The sequence below is a fragment of the Hypanus sabinus genome, unplaced genomic scaffold (genome assembly GCF_030144855.1).
Source record: "Hypanus sabinus isolate sHypSab1 unplaced genomic scaffold, sHypSab1.hap1 scaffold_466, whole genome shotgun sequence".
Taxonomy (NCBI): domain Eukaryota; kingdom Metazoa; phylum Chordata; class Chondrichthyes; order Myliobatiformes; family Dasyatidae; genus Hypanus; species Hypanus sabinus.
In genome coordinates, this window is record NW_026781337.1 from 1 (window position 1) to 6,164 (window position 6,164).

General features: G+C 46.0%; 1 non-coding gene across 1 annotated transcript; it reads right to left on the reverse strand.

The window, feature by feature from the left end:
• Nucleotides 1–4,821: 4,821 nt before the first annotated feature.
• Nucleotides 4,822–4,903, reverse strand: trnas-uga (transfer RNA serine (anticodon UGA)). Its single transcript has one exon. It is a non-coding gene; the product is annotated as a tRNA-Ser (tRNA).
• Nucleotides 4,904–6,164: the final 1,261 nt, after the last annotated feature.

Here is a 6,164-nt window from a genome sequence, read left to right on the forward strand (position 1 = left end):
CTGTATTGAGCAAGGAAGTGTTAATGATCTTCAAATGTAAAATCAAAGTCTACTGTGTCTAGTGTACTGCGTGGTGCTGACAATCTGCCTTTCAGTCAGGCTGATTAAAATAACTATGTTTGTATTTGTTGTTCTAAGAATCATCAAATGTCTGATATACTCTTTTAGCCTATCTGTTTTATCTGTTTTCGAGAAATTAACACTGAAGTAAATGTGTAACCGCTCAGGGACATATCCTGCAACTTTGCTACTCAGCAGAACTGCCATTGAAGTTCCTCCTTCTGATTTATCTGTTTCTCTCTCGTACGTTCGGCATATAAATAAGACCGCGACCCACTGTCAGACAGATCTCGGAACTCCGTTTTTAGGAGGCTGAGTTCTCCAAGATATCATGCTGCAATAAAGGCGTTCGGAAGCGATCTCCCTCCGTGTCCGAGTGCAAGTTCTCTCTCTGTCTCTCACCTCTCTCTTTCTCTCTCTCTCTCTCTCTCTCTCTCTCCTCTCTCTCTCTCTCTCTCTCTCTCTCTCTCTCTCTCTCTCTCTCTCTCTCTCTCTCTCTCTCTCTCTCTCTCTCTCTCTCTCTCTCTCTCTCTCTCTCTCTCTCTCTCTGTCGTGCACCTCTCTCTGACTGTCATCTCTTTCTGTCTCACACAATCGTACTCTCAATAATCTCCCTCTCTGTCTCTTCCCTCTCTCTTTCTCTCCCCTTCCCCTCCCATTTTCTCTCTCAGCCTCTCTCTCTTCCTCCCTTTCTCTTCTCCCTTTTCCTTCCCTCTCTCTGTTACATTCCCCTCTCTCCCCTTTCCATTTCCCCCTCTCTCTCTCGCTCACCCCTCCCCTGTATCCCTTTCCACGTTCTTTCTCTCTCTCCCGTTTTCTCAGACTTCCCTCCTCTCCCTTTCCTCTCTTATTTTCCCTCTTATCTTATCTCACGCTCCCCTCTCTATATCGCTCCTCCCACTCACTTTACACTTTCATTCACTTCCCTCTTCGTTTCCATCTTCCTTCTCTGCCTCAAATTCCACTTCTGTCACTCTCTCCCTTTTGACTTTCTCCTGCTCTCCATCACTCTCTCGCCTCTGTCTCTCACCTTTCAGTTTCTCCTCCCTCTACGTTTACTGTTTCTCTCTCTCTCACACACAGACAATTATATCTCTCCTTTCTCTCCCACCCACTAGTTCTCCCCGTCTCTATCATCCCTCTCTCTGTCTAATCTACTTCCACTTTTGACTACTCTCTCACGTTCTCTGCCCTTACAACCTCTCCCTTTCGTCCTTCCTCCCTCCCTTTTTGTTCGTCCCCCTCTCCCTCCCACCCCCACTGTTTGACTCTCCTCACTCACCCCTCTCCCCCTCCTCCATCTCTACCTCCCCTCTCATGCCACCCACTCTCTCTCCCCCTCCTCTTTCTCCCTCTCTTCCATCTCTGGCTTTATCCCTCTCTATCCTTCCTCCCTCCCTTCACACTCTGTCACCCCTCTCCATTTTCACCTTTCTCCCCCCACCTCACATCCAATTTCTCTCCCCCTCCCTGTTCCTATCTCCTTTTCCTTTCGACTTTCTGCCTCTCTCTCACTCGCCGCGCTCCCTTTCCAGTCTCTTTCTCTCTCTCCCTCCCCCTCTATTTCCATCCCCCCTCTGTCTCTTATCTCTCTCCCCCTCTTTCTGCATCCTTCTCTGTCTCTCCCCAACTCTCTATCCTTCCTCTCTGTCTCTCCTCCCTTTTCAATTCCTCTCCCACTCTCTCTCCGTTCCTCCTCCCACACCCTTTATACACACTCCCTCTCTCCCCGCCTCTCTCGCTGCTTTCCCTATCCAATTGGTCTCCCCTCGCTCTCACTTCCACAGTCCCTTTCAAACGCATCTCTCTCGCTCTTTGTATTTCCCCTCTCTCTCTTTCCCTCCCTTTCTACTTTATCTCTCTGCCCCCTCCCTTCTCTCTGTCTCTTCTCAATTTATCTTTCTCTGTCCTTCCTCACTTTCTCCCTTTCTCTACGACGCACTATCGGCTGCCTGTTTGTGAATGTGATCTGCGCACTATTTTGTACTTCCGCCGAGATCCTGTACTCGCTGAACGTCCGCATCATCCCCTGCATCGGGTACTGTTACATCAGATGCCGGATGGTGAGTGTTTCGCCCACCCCTCCCACACACGCTAGCGAGCCAGCCCTCATCTCACCCCACCCCCACCCCCACCCGCGGAGATCTCCACTTGGAGTCCCCCGCTCCCGCGGCACTATCTTGCTCCCCTCTGTTGTAGCGTTCCCTCTCTCCTCTTCTCCCCCTCCTTCCTTCGACAACTTCCCCTGGCAACTCGTTCCGCAGCCGGACCACCCGTATCCCACTAAATCTTTCCTATCCGTGTCCCTGTCCGAGTGTCGTTAATGTCCCTGCCTCGACCACTTCCTCCGGCAGCTCCTTCCACAGATGGACCACCCTCTAGGTGAAAAAGTTTCCCTTCGGGTCCCCTATTATCTAATTACGGTATTGGTTTGCACTGCTGTAACTATATGCTATAATTATGTGGTTTTAGCATCTCTGTAATTATACCTGTTCGCCCCGACATTTCAGCACCAGTTTACACCCACTCCCCTGCGCTCCACCCGAGCGGTCTTGTAAAGGAAAATCTATAAACGTCCAACTGCATTCACGCAGTCCTTTCACTGAACACAAATATTGACAGCTAAGCGTTCGCTTCAACTTGTGAGGAAAGTGTGGGAGTGAGGGAGTGAGATGTGGAGAGAGAAAGAGAGAGAGAGAGAGAGAGAGAGAGAGAGAGAGAGAGAGAGAGAGAGAGGGGGGGAGAGAGAGAGAGGGGGGGAGAGAGAGAGAGAGAGAGAGAGAGAGAGAGAGAGAGAGAGAGAATATGTGTATGGGTGTGTTAGAGAGAGAGAGGAACATGGAAGTGAGGCAGGGCAGAGTCACATCGTAGACAAATCAAGGGAGATTTGAAAGGCAGTTAGAGAGAGAGAGTTACACGGCAATTTATCAATTTCATGTTCACCTTAGGCCATTGTTTTCCTCCCAGTGTTTTCTTGACCACCAGAGTAACTGACCTCACCGACAAAACGAAGTGGATCTTTCCGTCCCTTCATTTAAACTCGAACGCTGCAGGGCTCGTCAGTATTATCACCGTTTGTACTGAGGAGGAGAAATGGTTCATGCGTTTACACATTGCACTTCGACAGAGGGAGCAAGAGCACGTTATACTTATTGATGCCATTCTCCCAGTTTCTTCAATTATAAAGGCAATTAACATTAAATTAGTGCCATTAATTCTTAAAATTCCAAAGTTAGTTCTGATTTGGATAGCAAACACGAGGAAATCTGCAGATGCTTGAAATTCAAACAACAACAGACACAAATTCTGTATGTGTTTGTGTCTGATTTGGACGCAATGATTCTGCTCAGTGCGATAAATCGTCCGCTGTCTAACTTAAGGAAGTACGTTGGTGAACGAAGCGAGGCGCTCTGCATCCGTACAGTTGTAGAACAGACCGGCATCAATCGCCCTGTTTCTACTCAGAATCTATTGTTAGACACTCGGTTGCAAAGTGAAAATATCGTACCAAAAAAGGCTGTATTGGCATGTCGATTTGGCTATCCCCACCCATCAGCAAGTGCATGTTTCATTGCCCTTGTGTGTACACATAGATGTGCGCATAAATATAAATTTGAGTTCACTTTGACGTAATCACCAATTGCGTATAATGCATGATCACCTCGGTTAGATCCCTCACCAGATACAGGTGAATTAAGCCACTGTCGGTTATTTTCGTGCAGTAGAATCTCAAGACGTCGACCAGCATATGCGGGTGTGAGGCGTGTGTGGTGGAAGGAATTTTCAATGTTTTGCGTTGAAGTACTGAATCAGGACCTCTTAATCTGGTACCTAATCTGGTAATCTCAGCTAAAAATGCTGCGAGAATTGAACTGACAGAAGTATGGGATGTCAACTCCACAAATTCTCGAATCTCCCCAGCCGAAGGAACAGGATTTATTGAAGAACCTGTTACCGGCTCCAGATCTGTGCTGGATACGGTACCAGAAATCAGTACCTCGAAATCCATGTCGTTAATGAAAATCGAATCGGGAAAATACCGCGTTGAACAGAGAATCAGAATCAGGTTTATTATCACCGGCAAGTGACGGGAAATGTGTTAACTTAGCTGCAGCAATTCAATGCAATACATAATCTAGCAGAGAGAGAAAATAATAATAACAACAACAAATGAAATAAAACATAATAATAAATACATAAGTAAATCAATTATCCATATTGAATAGATTATGAAAAATATGTAAAAACAGAAATACTGCATATTAATAAAGTGAGGTAGTGTACGCTTCAAAGTCCATTCGTGATTCTGATTGCAGAGGGGAAGAAGCAGTTCCTGAACCGCTGAATGTGTGTTTCTATCTCATAACCTGAGATACCCAAGGTCAACCCTAATATCCGGTGCCATCTGTGTCGACGTTGCTCCTTTGCAGATTGGGAGAATTTTTATCGATATTGTCACGACGGTCTATTATCGTCCTTCATTAATGAGCTGCCCTTACTGTGTGAGACTGATGACATGAATTGCCGGACAGCGGGTTGCAATGTGAATATTTAGCCTGCAATTGGTTCGTTCAGTGAGGGCACAATCTGGACAAAAGTATTTATTTTGAATAAACAGGAATGGCGAGCCTATGGGTGGATCAGGTATTTTGCAAGGCAACTTCAGATTGTCTGCTGAACACATTTGGGGGCAGCGCTCAGACAGCATCCAGGGTGTTATATTTTATTGGCACACTACACGCTGCTGCTTGTAGTTGTGAGCGCTGCGAGCAGGGTTCGAACCTGCGCGGGGAATCCCCATTGGATTTCAAGTCCAACGCCTTAACCACTCGGCCATCGCAGCTCCATCAATGTTCAGCACCTACCGTAGCACTGCACCTGAAGTGAGCGTTGTACTTGATTTATTTTCGGTAACGGAAATGGTGAATCGATCATGCTTTGGGCTTCTCTTGCAGCCAGTGGCACAGGGAACATTTCGCTGGTAGAGGAAAGAATAAATTCAATTAAATACCAACAAATTCTGGGAGCAAAGATCACACCGTCTGTTAAAAAGCTGAAGATGAATAGAGGATGGCATCTACAACAGGATAATGATCCTAAACACACCTCAAAATCCACAAAGGACTACTTCAAGAGGTACAAGCTGAAGATTTTGCCATGGCCCTCACAATCCCCCGACTTAAACATCATCAGAAATCTGTGGACAGACCTCAAAAGAGCAGTGCATGCAAGATGGCCCAAGCATCTCACAGAGTGAGAAGCCTTTTGCAAGGAAAAATGGGCGCATATCCTCCAAACAAAAAGTTGAAAGACTCTTAGCTGGCTACAGAAAGCCTTTACAAGGTGTGATACTTGCCAAAGGGGGTGTTACTAAGTACTGACCATGCAGGTGGCCCAAACCTTTGCTTCGCCCCCTTTTCCTTTTTTTCTTATTTTGAAACTGAAAAATTTGGAAATAAAAAAAAAAGTAATCTTGCTTAAAATATTAAAGAAATGTGTCATCTTTAACTTTATGCCTTTTGGAAATCGGGTGATCTTTTACTCGCTTAGCTGTTGACAGCAACAGAAATTTTTAGCATCGGTTCCCAAATCTTTGTATCCCACCGTATCCTTCCTTCGAATGTGCATCACCGTACCACACGATGATCTATTTGACAAATCTTCTCCCATTCTCCTCAACTGTCTTTGATCTTAAATGTGTTTTAATCTTTTGAGTTTTTGAACACGTTGAAGTCAGGCTACCTTTCTTATATTTTCTTTTCTTTAGCCTCCCTTCCTTCTATCAGAGTGGAGTGACAATCCAAATTTTCCAACCATCAGCATCCATTCTAGAATGTAATGATACGTGAAGGAGTACTATTATTGCCTCGAGAATCTTCAGTTCCCAATTTTGGAACCCAGGTTTGTAGTCCAACTGGTCCCGTTGACATACAGCTTCAGAGCTTTCAGCTTCACGGGCACCTTCTCCAGAGTCATAATATCCGCTCTCACTGATGCCCACTGACACGTGTTTCTCGGTGCCATTATGCTGGAATCTTACACAGAGCAAAATATTCATTCAGTTTGTCCCTTTTCTTCCCCCCCCCCCCCCCATTACTGCTTCT